Source organism: Syngnathoides biaculeatus, chromosome 13 (assembly GCF_019802595.1).
Source record: "Syngnathoides biaculeatus isolate LvHL_M chromosome 13, ASM1980259v1, whole genome shotgun sequence".
In the NCBI taxonomy this organism is placed as follows: Eukaryota; Metazoa; Chordata; class Actinopteri; order Syngnathiformes; family Syngnathidae; genus Syngnathoides; species Syngnathoides biaculeatus.
In genome coordinates, this window is record NC_084652.1 from 6596015 (window position 1) to 6619159 (window position 23145).

At 43.7% G+C, this 23145-nt stretch overlaps 1 protein-coding gene, 1 non-coding gene and 1 pseudogene across 11 annotated transcripts in view; 1 reads left to right on the forward strand and 2 right to left on the reverse strand.

The window, feature by feature from the left end:
• LOC133510363 (receptor-type tyrosine-protein phosphatase F-like) overlaps nt 1-23145 on the reverse strand; it is a 419886-nt gene that overhangs the window by 107596 nt on the left and 289145 nt on the right. The window lies entirely within an intron of this gene.
• Nucleotides 1236-1349, reverse strand: LOC133511618 (5S ribosomal RNA; annotated as a pseudogene).
• On the forward strand, nt 13908-13980 carry trnaa-ggc (transfer RNA alanine (anticodon GGC)). The gene has a single exon. It is a non-coding gene; the product is annotated as a tRNA-Ala (tRNA).

Genomic DNA, 23145 nt, shown 5'->3' on the forward strand with positions numbered 1-23145 from the left:
TGATTTTCTGTTCAGTTCTTATCCGAGTTATCAGTATCTAGAAGATGGAATGATCACATTAGTTCTGACACGTATTGGTGGCCGCCGCTAGCCTGTACTTGTCCGTCACATAGAGTCGACATCGACTTTGTAGCTTATGTTCATTTTTGCTGTGCGTGAGGGTAGTTTTCATTGACTGGTGTGGAAAGCGACGACAATTATTCATTATCATTCAGTGTTTTTGATCATTTCCACTGTGCACGCCTCAGTTTTCATTGAGAACTGGAAGAATTAGTGACTTAATTCTGTTCATTTCTATGCCACATAATTGTTGTTATTTATAACTGGTCAGGCACATCTTGGTAGATATGGTACATACTATAATACACGACTACATTACAGTTTCTCACACACTGAAATGATTCCAAAATCCTACACCCAGGAAATAACACGCATACAATAAACATGGAAATATCTCTATTCACGCTGCGGCGTTTTGGCGAGCGAAGCCCCTTTTCACTCTCAACGTCAACAGGGGATATTTTACAGCGAAACAATGTTGTATCGCTGCCCATATAATATTTATGATTAGGATTATTGCCGCATGTTTCCGGGCGGTGAAAAATGCAAACGGAGATATTACACGTGCTACCGCTGCGGTCGTTTTGGGAAGGAAGCAAACGGGGAACGGAATAAATCAGAAAGGCTTCTGACGTGAACCTGACGCCTTTTCGCCCTGTTTGCACAGCGGGTGAGTTCCGATAGCCACCGTGTGTGTTTTGCAACTGCAAATGGAGTCAGGTTGAACTAGAGCAGATTCATGGACAGTCAGTGTTTCAAATAATAATAATTGAGCTTTTTTTATTTGCATTTTTTTTAGTATTAACTTGAAACCTTTGGCTTCAAACCTTTAGGCAGGCTTTAAAGCCTATTGTGAAACTCTAGCCCAAAGCTTAAACCCTTCCAGCCATCTTGAATCTTGAAGTGCTTGTCTTCACTAAGGTTACAAAATCTGAAACCCAGACGCAGCCTCGAAACACTAATTTCAAATATAAACCCCTACCAACCACTTTGGAAACCCAGCGCTGACCTCAAAACCTAATTTGAAAGGCTCTTAACTTCTTCTGTTCCTTTCGGCTTGTCCCGTTAGGGGTCGCCACAGCATGTCATCTCAGACGAACGCATATTTGTTCGGCACAGTTTTACGCCCGATGCCCTTCCTGACGCAACCCCCCTGCATTCAAGCTGGGGAGAGAAGCTTACAGCACCTGGTATTCCGAGGCGGTCTCCCATCCAAGTACTAACCAGGGCCCGCTTAGCTTCCGAGATCTGACGAGATCGGGCGTTCTCAGCATAGCGTGCCCGTAAGCTTGAAAGGCTCTTAACCAAAATGTTAAATCCAACCCAGGCTTGAAACCCAACTCGAAACCCTAACTAAGGTTTTAGACCTGATCTGAAACTCTACTTTTAAAAAATGAACTACTGCATTGAAACTGTAATACGAAACCATACCCCTAGTTTGAAACCTCAACTGAAGACGACCGTATTTGCCGCACTATAAGGCGCACCTTAAAAGCCTTTCATTTTCTCAAAAGCCGACGGTGCGCCTTATAATCCGGTGCGCCTTATATATGGATCATTATTGAGCCTTTAGTGCAGCTCCATTTAATGGATACATAACGTAACCCCAATGTATTCTATGCGCCTTATAATGCAGTGCGCCTTATATATGGGAACTGTTTTAAAATAGGCCATTCACCCAAACAGTGACTTAAACCCCTATTTCGAAACACTAACCAAAGTTTGAAACAGATGCCTAAGCTTCAAAACCAAAATTTATTACCCTAGTTTGGAACACTTTGTCCGAAAGCCCACTTTAAAACCTACATGTGACCAGAAAGCCCAATTTAAAACCCCAACACTGAAACCGACCCAGACTTCAAATGTTAAATTGAAAACGTAACGCTGGATCGAAACGCTAGTTTAAGTCTAACCCCAGTTTGAGCACTGTCTGATGCTGTCTCCTACATAAATGGACAAAGTAATCTTTGCCTCGGGGTTCATGTACAGTGTTTAGAAATTGTATTATTTGTAAAACCATGGTTATTTTCCCAAAAGCAGCTGAACCAATTTACACATCCCACTCACTTGGTTTTCTAAAAAAAAAAAAAAAATGTAAATTGTCTGAATATGAGTAGTTGACAAGCTATTGTGGTAGATTTGAAGCCTGCCTGGTTTTCCCAACTCCTGCAGCTGGTATTTCTGCCAACTTGTCATTCCAGGCAAGACAAAGACGAGCCTTTGTTGATGTCCTCTTTCATTGCCTGGGACGCCAGATAAGGCAGGCGATGCTTGGAGGGAAGCCAGTGAATCCAATCAAACATGCGGGTTGATGTTTCTCAAGATGAGAAGACCTTCCAAGTAAAAACTCTTGCTTGAAATCCTTACCTTTGCTTGAAACCCTAATTAGGAACCTCAAAACAAAAAGCGTGGTTGAAAACTTTAACCCTATCTTGAAATATGAAAACCTTCCCCCGCTGTTTGAAACATCAAAGCCTCTGAATAATACAACAAAAATACATGCTTGCTCCTGTCTTGTCTTTTTTTGTTCATTTAAGAAGTATTGCTAACCCCATCCTGATCCCATATGTTGGTTTTAGATTCATGTTTTATTCAACTAGCCATCCATCCATTTTCTTACCCGTTTATCCTCACAAGGGTCGTGGGGAGTCCTGGAGTCTATCCCAGCTGTCAACTGGCAGGAGGCGGGCTACACCCTGAACTCGTTGTCAGCCAATCGCACGGCACGTCCAGACAAACACCCGCAATCACAATCACACCTAGGGGCAATTTAGTGTGTCCAATTAATGTTGTGGGAGGGAACCGGTGTGCCCGGAGAAAACCCACGCAGGCACGGGGAGAACATCCAAACTCCACACAGCCGGGTCCGGGACTGAACCCGGGACCTCAGAACTGTGAGGTCAACGCTTTACCAGCTGAGCCACCGTGCCACCTTTATTCAACTATTTATGTCAAAACTGAAAGAGCATTTGGATTTAATTTCCATTTTTGTTGTTCCTACTACAAATTTTTGTTATTAACAGACCTAATTCAATAAATAAACCTTTAATTGACGGAAAAAACAATATGTGGGGTCATCTTAAGATTCGTATTTGAGTACCCCTGGTCAAGACGGTGGTGCAAAAACACAAAAGGAGATGCTAGCCAACTCATCAAAACGTCGTGTGCGCGTTGTTGATCTAATAAAGCTGAGCAGATGTTTATTAATCTGACAAACGGGTGACAGTGAGCAGAAGTGAGCGTGAGACGTGGCCGAAGACCAGAGGAGCGCCGGCGGCACGTCAATACAGAAAGGCATGACGTGATGGCAGAGAAGACGGTACAGGGGGGGGGAGTTAATGTGCTTTTGCGGTTGTACTGAATTAGATCGGCAACAGGGGGCGGGAGAGGACATTGGCACTGACACTCCTAATATGGTGATTAGTCCAATTAAGGAGAAACGACGCAGTCTTAAGCTACTGTGGAAAAGAGGTGTAACCTACGAACGTAATGCAGGTGCGGGGGGAAAAAGGGGGTGGGCACCGGGGAGGGATTGCATGCCAACCTCCTGCCAGCTCCAATTACCAGTGCGAGCGGAGCGTGGCGGCGAGGGCGATGGCTCTAATCAGAGCCCCGCTGAAATAGACCCGTCCTCGTCCTACTGTCCCGCTGGGAGGGCCGCTGGATGGCAACACGGCGCTAATGTCAGCCAGCGTTGCTCCCCCTTCCTCATCAACCCCAAACATCTCGACGGGGGAAAAAACCCGGTAACAAGGAAGCCCTGATCCGCGAGAAACCGCACTTGGGCCTCATTTTCAATCGGGCCGTGCTTTCTCATTACTCGCTTCAATCTGGAGTGCTGAAGGCAGACCGATGTGCCGCGATGAATGTTTAACATGTGGGTTGGAGAACAGACGCCTCCTATGGAGAATACATACTGTTGTGAAACATACAGCAGAAGGGGAGCGAGCATATGCCCGAGAATATTCATGAGGTAAAGCACTTCTCTGCATTCCGCATCAATAGTTAAAAGAGACATATCACGCCATTTCTTCCCAATTAAAACCGTTCCCAGCTGTCTGAAGCATCCTGAACATGTTGGACAGTCACGGCTACAACTTCGGGAAGGCTTATTTACAAACTTGATGTGACTTTGTGATTGCTGTTCACATGTTCACACAGGTCTTCGTGGTGCATAGCGGCCAGCTAATCTGCACCTCCCGCAACATTGCAAAAAGAAAAAAAAAAAAAAATCATCAAAATCATTCTTTACATTCTAATTACATTGTATAATTAATGTATAATTGGCGTCACCTTCGATCCCTCGCTGACGCTCCGTGAACACGCGAAAATCGTTCTGAAGAACAACGTTCTGAAGTGCCTAGCCGGGATCACGTGGAGCCAGACCAAGGAGACCATCCTCACGACATATGAGGCCATCGGAAGATCGATCCTGAACTTCGCGGGGCCCGTGTGGACTCCCGACCCGAAGCCAACTAACTGGGACTCCCTGACACTGCCCTTCGAACCGCCATAAAATGGCTTCCATCGATCACCAACATGCTGAGTCGAAACTCCTTCCGGTACGCGAGCGCAATGTGATGATCATGAAACAATCCGTGTTTACGAATCATCTCTTCAACTGTGCTCAAAAACCGACCACGCTGACGATGGAAATCTGTGGAGTGCCCCGGCCGATGTGGCTCACTTTCTGGACCTTGATACGGAATAACGACCGTCGTACTTGGCTACAACAACAGGTTTTTTTTTGTTTATAAAGTACAAATTTCGCTATTTTTCTTATACAAACACAATTCTGGTTAATTTTGGGGAGGGTGTAACAGATTAATGGCCTTTCCAGGAAAAAAAAAGTGCTTGAGCGTGGTCATGAAACAGATTAAACACAAGGCACCACTGGATATTGCATTACTGAGACCTCGTCTATCCATCCAACAACAGCGCAGCCTGCAGTCGGCCGTGATTACCTTCATTATGTCACTACAGAGATGTTTACCACGAAACAAAACCACCTGCACAGCAGACGTGGTATCGGTAAAGCTGAAGTTTACGGAGCAGATTATAGAAAACAACCAAAACCACCTGCTGCCTCGCAAAGAGTAAACATTCATCAGTGCAATATTCGATTAGGCTAAAAAGGTTTCTGGCTCTTGAGAACAAAGACGCACTTTCCCGCCTCTGATGTGCAGTACTAACCCCGCTATTGTTTTCATCAATACCTGGTCCCACACGAAACCATTTTCTTATTTATCTGCAAAAGAAAAAAGTAAATAGAACTAAACGTGTTGTCTGCGGTCTAGACTCGATATGGCACTGAAAAGGCAAAGAAGTCGTCTGGGGGGGGGGCGCGGGGGTGTGTGAAAGGCCCGGGGCTGTTTTCCAACAGGAGCATCGCATAGGCAGGAAGACATTTGCATGTGCCTCATACATAGAGGAAATGTGTCAACACAGGTGGGGGGTTAAGGCGAGTAGTGGGACGCATATAAAAAGTTGAGCAGGTTCAAATGGAAAAAGCTGCCTCATGGATTTGTCTCTTGTCAACGTTTTGCACATATAAGATGTAATTTTGTGGGTTTTTTTGAAGATGGGTCCGTGTCTTGCTGACATCTTGTACTTTTACCATCCTGAACCTGACTTGTGTCTAACCTTAAAGGAGAAATTCAGTGATTTGCATGAACAATGTATCCAATAGGTCATGTAATATCTACCCTATTTTGAAGATTTTTATCTACAATTAGAATTTTTAGGGGTGCTACCATTTTCGCGAGTCACATGATCTTCGTGGGCGTATGTGACGTGTACCTGTGTTAAATCTCCTCAAAACACTATTAAATGTGAGGATTTAACATCACATTGTCAAAATAGGGTAAATATTACATGACCTATTGGATACACTGTTAATGCAAGCAGTGGATTTCCCCGATAACCCTGCCCTAACCCACCTCCTCCCTAACCCGACCCCGAACAATAACTCGGACCCCAAACCTGACCTTCCCTTTCCTTCGCCTTTAATGCCTAACACGTGTTTAATGAGCACTTTCAACATTTCATTCCGACAGTCTTGTAAAACTCAGGGGGCATGTATTCCGCTTACGTAACCCAAAATATAAAAACAGGTCTCCAAGTGGAAGTTTCTCAAAACAATAGCGTCGCCATTTCCATGTAATTTGAAAACAGAAGGTACAAATTAGTGTTAAGTCCCGTCTGCGCGTGCTCAAGTACCAAAACGATTGAAACAACAGAGGCACAGATCAGCTGAGTATTTTTACCAAGAGTTGCCTCACATACTATATATCAACGTATACACAGACGGACTGTTTTCGGCCCAAAGGTGGACAAGCAGTTGCTTGACTCTTGACAAAGTTTAATTTTCATACGCTTTGTGGCCATCTGTAGAAAGAAAGAATAAAAAGCTAGAAGCAACAATGAACTGCAAAATCCCACTCGTCAGGGACACGCAATACCTGCGCCCCCGCGGGTCACCTGGGAATTGCCGAAAGTTCAGACCAAAACGGCAGTCTTAATCAGTCTCAAAATCTGCGGAACTTTTGTGGACGGCCTAGTGCTTAAAAACGACAAAGAAACAAAGTCATTGCGAGGAACGGGTCACGCATTCACGCCAAGGTTCCTGCCCGCCGGACTTGCAAACCATTAAACCCACACAAAAGTGAAGACCATGTGAACGGGACCCTCGTTCGATTTCAATAAAAACCTCCAAGGTCTTCTGATGCAACGATGATGACAATCTCCGTGGATAAAGGTGACCGGAATGAAAAAACGATCACGCCATCCAAATTCTTCCCGCAGCCTGCCATGACAGCTTCCATTCACCACTTTCTATGAGGAAGATAAGCGTGTTTACAACGGTCGGGATCAACCGCGATGAAGGAGGAAGGGAGGAGGGGATGGTGGCGGGTTTTGGAATGAATGTAACCGAAGACGACGAGACGACGTACGCGTCTTGTCGAGCCTCGCACGACATCTCCGGGTGTTGAGCGAGTTGCTATGGCGCATCAATCAAACATTCCGCGCACGCCGCGACACACCTCATCGCGATGGCGCCTCGCGAAAACAAACACGGCAAAAAACAAAAACAAAACAAAAAAAAAAAAAAAACGCTGCCACCGCTGTTTTTGAACGCGCCCCCAACAAGATGTAGTGTCTGTTAGCGTGCTGTTTATCCAGAGTAAAACGAATGTAATGCATTTCTGTGACCTTTGAAACAATAGTCCTTTTTTTTTTGTATGGCTGAGCAAAACATTTGCTCTTATTTCCCCGCCTGGAGGCACATAATCAATAACAGTCATCTAATTCCTGAACCCCCCCCCCAAGTCCTTCGTCTTTTTCCTGGCCTTTTATCATCTTCATCTCTTCCACTTTCCTATTTCTCTCTCTTTCGGGGCAATCTGATATCATACTTCCACCGCCGTCAGGGTGATCTACGGCCCTGCCAGAATTCCCGCGTTTCTTATTTACGCCGGGCCGCATTCTTTTAGTCCGTAACCCCGGCCTCCGACCCGGCACGACGAGCCCGCGGGTGGCTCTCCGAAACGCGCCGGCTTCTGTTGACCGAGTCACCTTGTCTTGTGTCAACAGACGCCGTACCGCCACTCCCTTTGTATTCTTTCTCGACTGAGTTATCCATCAAGGTTCTTTCCCTGCAAAGCTTTAGTTTACTCACATAATTGCCTGTCTTGTTTTTAAATGACAACCACAATTTCAATGAAAAATACCAATGTTCTTTTTCAATTTATGACTCTCCATAACCCTGATGATGGTAATAAAGCAAACTTTGAACTGAGGCAACTGGATGAGGCTTTTTTTTTTTTTTTTTGGTATTGTTTTCCAACTACATTTAGGGTCTAAAAACGTCTGACATGATGAAAACTGTTATTATTCAACCACTAAATTGAGTCTCATTCTTGTTATTGTAATTCCAGTATTACACCAGCTCCTTCGTTCTGGTCTGCACCGTTGAACAATGCACACCAAAACGAGCAAACACTGCAATAACCTTTATCTATTTTGTCAGTAACTTCTCAAACAGTTGTTGGCACTAACCCATTACTGCACACATTGTTTATTGCTGTGTTTATGCTCTAAATGTAAATTTTGCAATTGTAGCCTTTTTTTTTTTTTCTTGCTGGAGCACTCGATTGGCTCCAACTACAGGACATAAATTTGTGTAACCATATTTGTTGAATAAAGACAATACTGATAATGATTGGTTCTGATGACACCGAGTGGCGCTGCATCAGAAACAACCTATTAGCAGACGTTATTTGACAATGAAAAATAGCCGGGGGGGCGTGGGGGTTGTAAGCACGATCAAAGTATGATCACCAATTTTAACGTGCAAGCTTTATAAATTGTATTATGAATGAAATATATCTGGTACATCTATAAATGCTATTCTGTTTTCAAAATGTACACAATATGATTGCTCATTATTTAGGCGCATACTTTTAGCCCCAAAAATTTCAAATACGAATTCAACTAACTACTAAATTGAATTCAGATTTGCATCACGGCATGCAAGCGTGCTTTCATAGCGTGTATATTGTATCCATTCAAAAACGTTTTAATTTCTTGTTTTTGTAAATGATTGAAACGCATGAATTTGACAATTATTAACGTCAAGCAAATACTACAGACATTTTTGCAATTTTCTGTCAATTTCTGTCACTCGAGAGGCGTCTTTCCTCTTGAGCACCGCCATCGTGTTGACTTGAAAATGGCCTCACGAACCTCCCTCGTATACAACAAGCGTTTTCATTGGTCAGGAGGAACACATTCGACCAATCAACTGACGCGTACCTAATCTTCCACCTCACTCTCAAAAGTTGGACTGGAAAATGAACGACTGTGGATTCTGCCACGGGTTACGGTCAGTATATTGCACAAAAATGGAAAATATATATATTTTTTATCAATGGAATTTAAAAAGAGGGAATCCCGCGTATAAACGGAAAAATCACATAAGCCACGCCGAAAACTGTCAAAAAAGAAGACGAAAATGAGAGAAATTATTTTATGGTGATTCATGGATTTTCAAACAGGTAACATTTTGTTTCTTTTGTAGCTGAGCGTGTCCAATTTCTTCCAAATAGGACATTAGTTAAGCGACGTTAATGGGAGCGTAACTTCATAAGTCGGCAGCAGAAAATGTAAAACGCATTAAAGAAAACAATTTCAAAGATACACACACACACACACAAAAAAAAAAAAAAAAAAAGCTTCAATGTGATTTTACTTCAGGGGAGAATACTACATTGAAATACAAGGAATGCATGAGGAGACTTTACAAAATGAAAACGCTGACTTACATGTTCTGCCTCTGGCAGTGAAACATATCACTGACATGGCTCGAGACAATCTACAACTCTGTGCAGTCAAGTTAGAGGAACTGTTCTAAGTGTATATGCATGCAATTCTGTTATGCTTACTTTATTACACAAAAGGGTTCGTATCTTTTGTTAATTATAGTGTAATATATGACTTAAAAAACAGAAAAAATGAAAGGACAAAATGCATGTAAATACTTCAAATGTGTTCAATTGAGCCAGTTGTGTGAGAGTACAGAATAGTACCACCTCTGCCTCAAATTGAGCCACGAGGAACCCTGAACAAGAGCTTGATTGAAGACTGCTGAGATTATGTTCTTAAGAGGCACACACATTTGCGGTTTACTGCTCGTTTAAGATGCAACTGCCTTGGCAACTGAAGTAAACAAACCGCAGTGTGGCTAATAAGACTTGATTGCCGCCGCCGCAGTCGGAGAATAAAAAGGGACATTGGTCCCCAAAATAAAAAAAAAAAAAAAAAAAAAAGGAGGAGAGCGTGACGGTCCGCTCAAGCAGAGCAACAAGTTTGTAAACAAACAGATGAATCAATCATTTCCACGCCTCGAATTAATCATCGGCGGAGCTTCGCCGCAACACGCTAAGTATAATTATGGACAGATAAGAGTGACTTTTTATGCGCTCGGAGAGTGGATGGTGACGGGACGGCTTAATTAAAACGCTCGGTTCCTGTGACAGGCTTTACTCATTCCCGCGGTCGGACGTAACCAGTAATGTGCAGTCCGTGTCAACGACGTCAACTTTGATTAGAGCAGAAGGGCAACATATATAAATAAATAACTGCAAACTGTTCCTTGAAAGAAAGTGATTTGGACTCCAGCTCAGGTGGGAGGGAGGGAAGACAAAAACACAACCTCCGAGATAAAATGCTAACATGCTTCGACAACGGCTTCTCTTGCTTTTTGTGCTCCAAATACTAGAAAAAGATCTTTAGCTATAGGAATAGCATAAAAAAACCCAAATACGTTAAATCTAAGGTCCCCTTTGTGGTTTTGTGTGCATCCATTTTCTTCACCGCTTATCCTCACGAGGGTCACGGGGAGTGCTGCAGCCTATCCCAGCTGTCAACGGGCAGGAGGCGGGGTACACCCTGAACTGGTTGCCGGCCAATCGCAGCACACATTGAGACAAAGACCCGCACTCCCAATCACACCGAGGAGCAATTTTGAGTGTCCAATTAATGTTGCATGTTTTGGGAATGTGGGAGGAAACCGGAATGCCCGGCGAAAAGCCACGCAGGCACGGGGAGAACATGCACACTCCACGCAGGCAGGTCTCGGATTGAACCCAGGACCTCAGAAATGTGAGGCCAACGTTTTACCAACTGTTTTACCACTGTGCCTGTTTTTATATCATCTCGGTGTTTTGGGAATCAGATGCTCAGGTTTTTTGAGGTTATGTGGAGTTAAGAGTTATTAAAGTTTAACTTTTTATGGCCACATCTGAACTTGCTAGCAAGCTATGCCCACAAGCTTTGATGAAAAGCTCAAATTTAACATCACATCGCCATCACAGTCATACCACAGATTGTAACTGACCCAAAATCTTTGCTAGTGAGGAGTAATTTACATTTGTTTTATTGGTGCACCAATCCCCAGATGAAGGCTTTTTTAAATTATGCCCCTTAATAATTTATTGCTCCTCATTTTTACAGAACACCAAGCGACACCTCCTTGAGTCACCACAAGTGATTCAAACCTTGTTTTGCTCACCGTCCTGGTCTTTTTGCAGTGGGCGATGCAGCGTTACAGCGCTACGTGAGTCATTTTTCAGGTGGTTTTACGGGAACAAGGATATGCCTTGATTCGACTCAGTCATGACGGACGACCCGGAAAAGTAGGGGAAAGAAAGGCCTCGGTCGTAACATGAGTGACAGTGTTCCAGATAGCTTCCTTATCTTCTAAATAAGTAAACAGAGACGCATTAGCTGTGACACTGCAAGTGTTAAGAAGCAGTTGGATGAGATCACGTTTGATTAGTCTGCCAATCCTCGCAATAAAGCGTTAATGCGATGCACGTGAAGACAAGAGGGCCCTTTTTTGCCGGGACACGCGAATTGAACAACTTAAAAATCCCAATCAAATACACCTCGAAGAAAAAGCCAAGCTGTCGGCTAATAGCGGCGTGCACCTCCCTCTCAGGTGGTCCGGAGGATATTCTACGACCGGTTTGGTGTGTAAGAGAAGAAGAAGGCGGGTCAGGGTGAGAGGCCTCCTATTAGCCAGGTCATGGAGCGCGGGTTTGAAGACTCCCCCTGCTGATGCACTCTAAGGCGCATTCATTCCTAGCTAGTCAGGGCCTGGGGAGCAGTTGACTCATTGGCCCGCACAGCCATAAGGTGGACCTTGCTCTTTAATGGCGCCGTTGCATGCTCCAACTCCCATCATTAACAAATTGGAAGAATGAAACACAGCATGGACAACCAGGCGATTATGAACAGAACAAAGTTCAGGCAACAGCACTTTATGCGATCGTGATCACGAAATGAATGATTTACAACCTCAAAGTTGTTTTTAACAAGCTATATCTCAGCTCGGTAAGGTCCTGAGATATCCGACGCTAACAGTCTGTCTAACAGAGGTGCCCATCAACGGTATGCTTTGGTATTACGGAAATACACGCCTTTCTCATGCTTGGAAGCGTGGCTATTTACGCACATATCTGCTGTGGATATAACTACTACCATCCTTCCTAGCCAAAAATCAGTGGAAAGAAGGCATAAGCTGGGATCTGAAACATACCAATGCAAAAAAAAAAAAAATGCACCGCTTAGTGGAAATGTCTCAGATTTAGGTGCCATGTAGCCAAGTCAGATTTTCCTATTGTAATAAGCTGCAATTGAGCAAGGTGCTTTGTTGCACTGTAAACTGGCAGTTTATGGATCAATACAATCATGAAACTCTGACCTCACGGAGATAAGTCTGTCTTTGAAGGACACCTGGTCATTACGGCACTGAAATGGCCAAGTCAAATGAGTAAAAGAATTCCTGTCTTTTCCTTCGTGGGTTCTTGAGAGTTTTTTGTGGGTGTACTCATGATTGCCGTGGCTAAAGCGCCGGCGGAACGTCTGTCGGGCCCAACTAAATACCATGTTGCTCAGTTTAACATTGCTACATTTTACAATTTCTAGCAAAATGGAAACTGTCGCAAAAATGTCTAGCTGCTCCAAACAAATCTCAGACTTTATGAGTTTTTTCGGCCGTAGGTTCTTCAGATTTTTTTTTTTTTGTGGGTCTGTCCATTACAGACATGCCTATCAAAAGTGAAACTAGCTTCACAGAATAATTTAGAGAAAACATATCAGAGAAATCTACCAAATTTAAATTCGCAAAAAAAAAAAAAAAAAGACTCCAAAATGCCAACTGCAAACAAAAATGGCAGACTTCCTGTCTTTTTAGGCATTGGTTCTTGAGACTTTCTTGTGGGTCCACTGATTATAGACACGGCCACCAAAATCTTCTGACGCCAAGTGAAGCTGACTTGCAGGGAAGAATCCGTAAACAGAATCGACCGGAGCAAATGTTTCTTCCAAACCAAATATTTAGAGGGAATGAGCACAACTCCTCATCCAACAATGGACTCGTGGCTTAGACTGACATCAGGCACTCTTCTCCTGTCATTGCGAAGAAAACCGTCCAGAGTTCAAACTTGTAAAATTCCCGATGACCCCAGAGAGGTTTGTCATTTCACCCACTTTAATTAACAGAAATGGACTGGCGGCATCTCCCTTTAATCATTCAGTCATTAATCCTGGGTCCGTTTGATTTGTGAGACTCCGTCTCAAAATAAATAAATAATAATAATAAAACGAAATAAAAATCCTCCAAACAGAGTTACAATCCAAGTCAGGAGGAGAGTTAAATTATTGGGCACCACATCAGGCTGAGGGAAAATGTAACACAGTAGACATGGCACACTCCTCCTGATAATCACATCAGTCATGCTCTCACAAGCCTTCTGAGAAAAATCTCTGATTAATAACAAAAATCTGCTCGCTCGCGGACATTCAAGACCCACATGTCAATTCGCAGACGTCACTGTCTGCTCTTGACAATTGGCAGATAAAAGCCGAGGCGTGCGTCATGTCACATCTTCAATATCTTCCCGCGGGACCAGAGACGACATCCAGATGAGAAAAATTCGATACTTCCACGGGTTCAGCAGTGACAAAAAAAAAAAAAAAAAAAAAGCAATAGATGATGTTTTCGCAATGCGACAATGACAAATAGGAAGAGCACTAATGGTCTTAATCTGCGGATATTCCTTTGTGGTCTGGCCCTAAACCAAGTAATTTTCAACGTACTGTGACAATATCTTTGCTGGGGAAAAAAAAAAGAGGGGGGGTTCTATTCTTTATGTTTGTGTAGATTCTTGGTCATGCAGTCACGGTAGCTGGAAGAGGATTAATTATGGCAAGTGGACTCTTCTTGTTTATTGAATTTGTTGCATTGTTTTTTGTTTTCCCAAAATCGTTAAAATGACAATAGCGGCCCCTTGGCTCAGTGGTTAGAGCATTGGTTTGGCAAACCAGGGGTTGTGGGTTTGTATCCCACTGGGGCCTCCACTCCGTGAGAAGGGTTGCGTCAGGAAGGGCATGCGGCGTTTAAAAACTGTGGCAAACAAATGTGCGTTGATCTGAGATGAAACGCTGTGGCGACCCCTAACGCAAGCCGAAAGAAACTTACTGTTAAAAATGACAATTAGGGGTGTTGTCGTCAGAAACATAAAAATCCCCATTTTTTTTTTTTAGAACGCAACAAAAAAAAAAAAAAAATACATTTTAGAGAAGGAATTGAAAATATCCAGACAAAAATTACACCCAAAAAATGTGGTAAACGTTATTTGAAAAATTCATTGCAAAAACCCCAAAAATATTACAATGACAAAAAATATTTAGCACAAAACTGCAATGTATTAGATTTGCAATTTTTTTTAATGAAAAATCCACAAATATTAGAGGATACCGATACAGCTGTTCCAAAGACGAAACAGCGAGCCACAGCTGCACGGACGTTTAGAATTAATAAGCCATTTAATACCGCCCCAAAATAACACACTCGAACTCGACTGTGTGAATACGGGGAGAAGCCCGCTACGCATGTACCCACTTGAAACCCCAATGAATGCGTTGAAACATTAGCCTTTCGGCACAAATGTGTTCCAGAGGCTGCAGATGCAGTTGAGGGGGGGAGCAGTTTCTAATACCAAATTACACGTTTCCGACATTCCACCAAAGGGTCCACTTTAGAGCTCTATAATCTCACTCCAAACTCTGAAAATTGCACGTCCGCCTTATGGTTTCCTTGTCCGCAATCCCTGACTTTCTTGTATTTTTAGTCATTGATTGAGGTTTCTTCCTCTTCTCCTTTTTCTGCAGACTTTCTCCTCCCCTCCCTCCCTCCCCGCCCTCCCCCAGCTTCCTCGGCTCCCCGAGGCCGCAGACATGATCATCACTGACAGTACAGCATTTGCTCTTTTGCAGATACAGCTCGCCAAAAGCACATTGCAATTGATGGACAAGTAGAGATGATAAAACGTCGCCCCAGAGCGCAGTCGACTCCGTCCAACGCGACGGAAATATTCCACTGAATTTAACTTTTCAAGGCGTTTATCAATCACTTTAAATGCACGAGGTATCTTTAATCGAGAGGAGAAAAGGGTCGCGGGGGGAAACAAAAAAAAGAACTCCAGCGGGGATTCTGTCTCGTTGAAGGACACTGCAAGGGTGCTTCTGGTGTCGCGATACGGCAAACGTTGGGTTGATTTTTCAAAAAAGTCTGAGCTGAGGCTGATCGATTCAATTATTAACAGATACAAATTTCCAAGGAAATGTCACTAATACACAAAAAAGCAAAGACTTTTGGATTGTTAGAAGCCACATAATTGATGTCTTGATCGTTCGGGTTTTGTTGGATTGTGTGGGGTTGATTTTGTCATGGAGGAGTCCACTCGGCAAAGATAACGCTGAAGTTGAAGGTGAGGTACATCCTTACAACATTGACGTGAACCCAGAGATCAGCTCATCAAGTGAGCAACTCCCAAATCCCAAAAATACAAACATTCTATATCGACAACAGGTTTGGTCAAAACCCCATTCCTAGATGCCCCAATGATGCTGTGACATTGCCTCAAAGCAACTTTTAGGCATAGACCCCATAGAAGACAACTAATCATACCCTCTTGTTGACCAACAACCAACTGCTGACAAGTCAAGTCAAGTATGCTGAAGAATCAATCATTCCCCCCCAATAACTTGATACATTTACACAACCAATCGTACGGTCTTCATCAACAAGTTTATCTACATTCACCGAACCAACAATTGCACCTACTCATCCATCTATCAATTTTCTACGGCTTTTCCGGGTCGGGTTGCGGGGGAAGTAGCTTCAGCAGGGATACCCAGACTTACCTTTCCCCAGCGACTTCTTCCAGCTCTTCCGGGGGGATCCCAAGGCGTTCCCAGGCCAGCCGAGAGACATAGTCTCTCCAGCGTGTCCTGGGTCAACCCCGGGTTCTCTTTCAGGTGGGACATGCCCGGAACACCTCACCAGGGAGGCGTCCGGGAGCCATCTGAATCAGATGCCCCAGCCACATCATCTGGCTCCTCTCAATGTGGAGGAGCAGCGCCTCGACCCTCAGCCCCTCCCGGATGACCCTATCTCGAAGGGAGAGCCGGACACCCTGGAAACTCATTTCGGCTGCTTGTATCCGGGATCTTGTTCTTTCGGTCACGACCCACAGCTCATGCTCATAGGTGAGGGGAGGAATGTAGATCGACTGGTAAATTGACAGCTTCGCCTTTTGACTTAGCTCCCTCTTTACCAGAACGGACTGATACAAAGTCTGCATCACTGCAGATGCTGCACCGATCCGTCTGTCGATGTCCTGCTCCATTCTTCCCTCACTCGTGAACAAGACCCCGAGACACTTGGACTCCTCCACTTGGGGAAGGATCTCACCCCCGACCTGGAGAGGGCACGCCACCTTTTTCAGACTGAGGACCACCTACTCATTTAAAATCTTAATGAACAACCAACAACTTCATCACACAACCAATCTCGTACTCATCTTGGACTAGGACAACCAATTGCACTGCCCCTCATTAGCAGGTTATCCAAACAACCACCAGTGGCACCCGTCTCGCCTAGAAAGAAAATCCCCCCCGCTTCACTGACAAATTTGGTCAAGTTATTCATGAGTGGTTTGTGTATTCTGAGCGCAGTCTCGCATGATTGTCACAACAGCGAGATCTGGCCAGACCCGGGCAAAACCTGAAAAGGAGTCCGTCCCTCCTAGCATCCGTCCTATGAATGCCCACAAAGTCCTTGGAAGCAAGGATGTAAGGGCACAGACCGCTCCGTCCGCCTTCGCCATATTGTCGAAGTCCTTGGGAGAGGTGCGCGGAGACAGATGCAGTTTGTAACTGTCAGCCCGGATTTGATCTACGACGCCAGGCCTCCACCCAGCAGATGGTAGGAGATATTAAATCGGCAGGCGCAGACCGCCACAGTAGAGATGGCAAAATACATACAGGAGTGGGGGGGGGGGGGGAAGAGTGTACACCTGGGGAGGTCAGAAGGGCATAGTGCTTCTGTATACTTTTATGCATAATGCGATAAACATTTCACATCACAACCTTGCTGATCAAAATGATCACACTTATCAATACTGTCGCCATATTGTGTGTGCGTGTGTGTATATATATATATATATATATATATACTGTATATTTTTTTATCTCATACTTTTGTATTGTTTTCCTTATGTTTTGTTCTCTTTTCAATTCAGATATTTTTCACCAAATATTTTGTTTTCGCACAATATTTATTTCTAATAGTCTTGAATATTTTTTTTACATTTGTCTTTTCTTAATGTTGATAGATTTCCTGATAATTTTCATTTCTTTTTTGGGGTGTAATATTTAGGGATTTTCATAACATTTTTTCAATATTTTTGTATTTTCCTCCGCATATATATAGTAATGGAAGTGGTGCATGCGAGATGCGGAGGAAAATACAAAAATATTGAAAAAATGTGCTGAAAATTCCTAAATATTACACCCCAAAAAAGCCCCAAAATAAATGGAAAATTATTAGGAAAGCAATCAACATTAAGAAAAGATAAATATGGAAAAAAATATTCAAGACTACTAGAAATAAATATTATGCGAAAACAAAATATTTGGTGAAAAATAAATTTAAAAGAGAACAAAACAAGTAAACAATACAGTATGAGACAAAAACACACACACACATATACATATATATATACACACACACACACACACACACACACACACACACAGTAAATAATGTTAATGTTGCTACATTATTCATTTGAAAACAATAATAGACGAAAAATATAACAATATTGATGGTGAAAAAAATGGAAAAACAAATAAGTTTCCTAGTACCAACCCCCCCCCCCCCCCCATCAGTTGTCTTTGGTCTCTGTTGGTATTGCACCGGACGGGAGAATCACAAAGATCGCCGCCCATCGTAAACCGTTTCAGGTGCAGAATGTTGTGAACCCTCGTACGACACGCTCGGCACGCCATCGAGGATATTACAACCGCAGCGAATAAGAATACGAGAGAATATCAGTTACACAACACACCTTATTTTGGTCGCCGTAGACAATTTGAATAAAGGAGAGCAAAGGAAGGGATTAAGTTGTCGGAGGAGCTGCGCTCCGTGTTAAATCGTTCCAATACAGCACGGGCATGCATTCATCGCGCAATGAGATTTCCCCCCGCTATTTATCCCGTCCGCTCTGTTTGTCCACACTCGCCCGGGCCGACTCGATATTTATTACCGGGCTTTGTGTCACAGTCATTTCCCGCCTCCGCGCCGGGGACCCGCTGAAGCTAGACGAGTAAATAAAGGCCTTCTGCGAGGCCGCCAGGCTGTAATTTGTTTACTGCCACCGAACGCAGCGCCGCTAAATACAGTCAAGCTGCGCTGCGGTCCGTGAACTGAGGCCCAGAAACCGAAGAGGTTCTCCCCGAAAAAATGTCTCCTTTTCGGAGCACAAATCGCATTCATATGGCTGGACTATTAATATTCCAAGGGGCTCCGTCGTTACGCAGTTTTCTTTTGGCCACATTGACTTATTTTTCTTCGAAGCTGGAGATGACTTGCTTATTTCTTGCCTGACCTTTTTTCCCCCCACATGTGAAAACTTTGCGAGTTCAAAGGGAGTTGACGAGGCAACTTCTTCAAATGAGAACATTTCTAATTTACACTCTTGACAGGGGAGGACTTTGGTAATGACGGTACGCTTTTGATCTGTTACCATTAGATAATGCTTCTCCTGTCTGGAGACGAGTCCGCCGTCTTCCCCGAGGACGAGGCCGGGGGCTCTCCGAAGAGCTTCCATTTATACCGCTCGAAAAAAAAACATCTGCTGGACATTCCTGCTTTGACCAAATTGACGTAGTTGCTGCCCCAAATCTTCACACAGACTATGAAACGAGGGATGTACTGATTCCGTTTTGTGGCCAGGTTTGCGTTGGAGTTATTTCATTTTAAGCATCGTCATGCATCACATTTGCTAACCTGTCGCTCTTTCAATTCTTGGACAATGTTGTTCAATATTGTTCCCTCTCCCAGGCTTTGCAAATGTAACCTTTAGTATTCCATTCATCCATTTACTTAGCCGCTTATCCTCACGAGGGTCACGGGACTGCTGGAGCCTATCCCAGCTGCTTTTTTGACTGTCAATATACAGATTTTGTATTGTATTTTTTGGCAAGTACATTTTTTGATATGTTGGCAGGTAGGTATTTAGATTTATTTGATTATCTTCTAGTCTATCAGTCAGAAATATAACAAAGGATAAATATAACTAAATCCATCCATCAATCCATCCATCTTCTTTGCCACTTATCCTCACGAGGGTCACGGGAGTGCTGTCGCCCATCCCAGCTGCCAACAGGCAGGAGGCGGGGTACACCCTGAACTGGTTGCCAGACAATCGCAGGGCACATCAAGACAGACAACAGCCACACTCAGAATCACACCTACGGGCAATTTAGGGTGTCCAATGAATGTTGCATCATTTTGGGATGTGGAAACTGGAGTGCCGGGAGAAAACCCACGCAGGCACGGGGAGAACATGCAAACTCCACACAGGCGGGGCCGGGATCGAACCCGGGACCTGATGCACCGTGCCACCCTTCTTTAGTATTATTATTATGATTATTAAACTGTAATATAGGTGTGTCTGCAAATACCAAACCACAAATATGCGGCTGTCCGAAGTTAAATTTAGCTGTTGTTGTTTGCCTTTGCCAGGAAGTACCTCAATGTAGCTTTATGACGTAATGCAGAGATGAAAGACAAAAACAATCAAAAAAATGTTTTACCAAACAGTTGAAAATCATGTGGTCGGCCCCAATTCCTCAAGACAACGCCACGTGATACGGAACAGATTAGGAAGCCGTTTTGGTTGATTTTTAGTTTTCCCTGACTCATCTGCGGGCCTCAGTCTCCTCAACAACAGAACTAAAATGACAAGAGCGGCTTCTCCCTTCCCCGTTCGTTAGCGCATCTCCTTCCCAGCGACTCGCTGAACGCGGCGCCGTGATTTTTTGCAATGCAGCTGCCACGTCGCTTCAGAGGTGGGGGAGAGAAAGTGTTGTTTCGTACATTGGCCGGACAAGCGCCATTTAGCAGGACACTTACTGAGGCGCTTCAATTCAAGTGGGGGTGCTCCGGGGTCAGAACGCCGGCATCGTTACCCGTGTAACGAGTCATTGTCCCCCTCCGGTCATTGCCGAGTGTCCAGTACGCAAGAAATGCTGATGAAAGAATATAGCGGGGCGCGACGCCGATAATTATTTTGTGATAGGTGAAAACAACGATGACTTTGGGCCCCGCCTGAAAGTCCGGATGACCTCCGGAGACGAGAAAGGGGGTCGTGAGAACGGCCGCAAAAACAAAAGAGCGGCATTCTTAGCAGCGTGACAGGATGAATTACGGAGCGACTGGAGACTCGTGACATGCCAAAGCGCTAAAGTCCAACTTGGCAGACGGTCGGGAAAACCTGCCTGAGCAGCTCTATCGCGCCATTCTTTTTTTTTTTTTTTTTTTTTTTTATTTGAACGCCTTTTTCTTTGTAACTTTCAGACCCCCAAACATTTACTAATGAAACATAAGAGTATAAATGTGCTTACATTCTTTTCACACTAGGATTAAAAATGCAAAAAAAAAAAAAAAGACTGCCTTAACAATTTCCCTCTCTCTATTTTTATATGCACGCACACATTAGAAGGATGTGTATTTTTTGGTTTTGACATGCAAAATTACATTTTTTTTTATACTTTCAAGGCAGTCATGCATTAAAAAAACACAAAGTTGATTTAATTAAGATTTATGTTACAATTGATAGCTTATTTTTACACTTGTATGACAGACAAGGTAAAGTTTCTATTATTCAATATGAATCTACATTTATTTTACATATAACATCTAAATGGTAGTTTATCAGTTTTTTTTAATAATATGAACAACAGAGTTATTTATATCAAATGCACATATGGGAGTTGGCTATTTGTTCACCGTTTAGAAAGTATGATACTTTTGATCATTTTATCTATATGAGTAACTTATTTTTCAATGACTATTTTAAAGTATTATTTCCATTTGTAATTATTTCATTCATACAGCAGTAAATGTTTTTCTCCGACAAACTGATTAAATTATTTTTTTGGGTAGTGATTTCTTACAGTATCAACTCCCATGTGGCAAATATTGCTCACCTTGTGCTTTGCTGAAGGGCACTGCAGTTAATGTTAACAAAAGCACCCCCCCCCCCCCCAACCATTCGTTTTCATCAGAGCTGCTGTACAACTTCTCGAAGCTTGGGGCTAGCGCGCGGCCCCATTAATGTTGTCCGACCATTAATCTCCGTCTGCTTGCGCGCTGCCCCCGTGTTTTTCGCAGCAGGTTCCGCCGCTATGAACTTGATGCATTGCCGGGGCGGCAAACAATAGCCTAAATATAGTCGGTCTGGCTGGTGACGTCGCTCTTTACAGAGGGTTTATTGTCGCCGAAAGAGAATAGTGTTTCTCGTTTTTGTACTGGGGGGGGAAAAAAAAAAAAAAAAAAAAAAAAAACATATACAAACTTGTTTTGCTCCCGTTTTTCACGAGCTAAACTCAGACTTATTTGATGTACACAAAAGCCAAACAAATTAATACAAACCATGCAAATACATCACACAAGTTGAAGAATTTCCCGATTTTTCCTGCGCAAAAACAGCAAATAACAACACGGCAAATCCAGCACGTTGTTCCATATTTAGCGCAGGCTCCGAACAACGGCGGCCATTGTGTAACAGGAGTGTGTTTTCCCACAAGAACATCTGTCTCCTGTGTCAGACGCTCAATGAAGCCTTCACCTTCAAGCGGGCGCCCGTTTGCTTTGGCCGCCTGCCCATTTTTCCGCTGACAGGTAAAACGCGGGCAGGCAGGACCGGCTTGCCCGAGCTTGTGGGACGCGAGCGGCTTTTCCACGCTAAGATATACGAGCGCCAGTTGTTTTGCTTTTGTCGGATCAAAACGGGTGACTCTTATTCATCGCTATGTGTATTTTTTTTTTTTTTTTTTTTTTTTCAGAAACCGTTGAGCGCAAGGAATGTTGAGGTGACTTTTGTAACTTAAAAGTGATAAATCCCGTTGATGGGGAGCTAAAGTTCACCTTTTGATCGGGCTCAGGAGTGAAAACCTGCATGCACACTAGATAGCAAATCATGATAGAAATCAAGAACCGCAAACCTACAAAACATTTGCCGACTTCTTAATCTTTTCTTTTTTAGGAGAAGGCAATACTTTGCCTTCTTTTGGGGAAAATTACTGTATATAGTCAAATATTCCTGTGATGCAGTTTCAAATGACGTTAGCAGGTTAACTGTATTGCCATATTATTAGCCACAAAACGCACAGTAATTGCTTCGTTCATTTTTTACTTACTGTTGCAATATCAATAAAAAATGTAGCAAAAGTTGTTTTTTTTTTTTTTTTTTCCTTCATGACTATGAGCATCGGCACAGTGGATCAGCCGATAAAGCGTTGGCCTCACAGTTCTGAGGTCCCGGGTTCGATCCCGGACCCGCCAGTGTGGCGTTTGCATGTTCTCCCCGTGGCTGCGTGGGTTTTCTCCGGGCACTCCGGTTTCCTCCCACATCCCCAAAACTAATAATAATAAAAATTGGACACTCTAAATTGATCCTAGGTGTGATTGTGAGTGCGTCTGTTTGTCTCAATGTGCCCCGCGATTGGCTGGCAACCAGTTCAAGGTGTACTCCGCCTCCTGCCTGTTGACAGGTGGGATAGGCTCAAGCACTCCCTGCGACCCTTGTGAGGAAAGGCGGCGAAGAAAATGGATGGATTACGAGCATCGGCATGGTGGTACAGCTGGTAAAGCCTTGGCCTCACAGTTATGAGGTACCGGATTTGATCCCGGACCCGCCTGTGTGGCGTTTGCATGTTCTCCCTGTGGCCTGCGTGGGTTTCCTCAGGGCACTTTGGTTTCCTCCCAAATTCCAAAAAACATGCAACATTAATTGGACACTTTAAATTGATCCTAGGTGTGATTGTGAGTGCGTCTGTTTGTCTCGATGTGCCCCGCGACTGGCTGGCAACGAGTTGAAGGTGTATCCCGCCTCCTGCCCGTTGACAGCTGGGATAGGCTCCAGCACTCCTAGCAACCCTCGTGAGGAT